At 28.1% G+C, this 469-nt stretch overlaps 1 pseudogene; it reads right to left on the bottom strand.

Annotated features, from left to right (window-relative positions):
• LOC119588236 overlaps positions 1–469 on the bottom strand; it is a 9,922-nt pseudogene that overhangs the window by 5,091 nt on the left and 4,362 nt on the right.

Here is a 469-nt window from a genome sequence, read left to right as displayed (position 1 = left end):
ACCACCTTTTTATTCATACTTTTTTTTTATATCAATTCAAATCTAGAGAAAGTTTTATTTCTAAAATTTATTTGGGTGAATTTATTTATACAAGGAAAAAATCATCATTCTTCTCCAATTCACTACCACAACACTATTAAAAATCTTTAGTCTGACACTAAAAGACCCAACAAACCCAAAAATAAACCGATTAAAAAAGTGTATATTTACAATCTCCCCACCCACAATCAGAATCCAAAATACATTGTACAACAAAGATAAAAATTATAATTTATAATTTCACATGGAAGGAGGAGGTAGGAACTTCTTACCAAAAATATATGAGTACTATATATAATTAGAATGAATACCATAATCTGAAGTCTTAAAATCTTATCTGCCATAAGCAAAAGTTTTGGTAGAAAGAATAATAGCAACCCAAACATTAAAGGAATAGAACACAAAGCAAACATTTCTCTACCGGCAAATC

The sequence above is a fragment of the Penaeus monodon genome, chromosome 23 (assembly GCF_015228065.2).
Source record: "Penaeus monodon isolate SGIC_2016 chromosome 23, NSTDA_Pmon_1, whole genome shotgun sequence".
NCBI lineage: Eukaryota > Metazoa > Arthropoda > Malacostraca > Decapoda > Penaeidae > Penaeus > Penaeus monodon.
The sequence above is the reverse complement of the archived record's forward strand: the minus strand, read 5'-3'. Positions and strand labels throughout refer to the sequence as shown.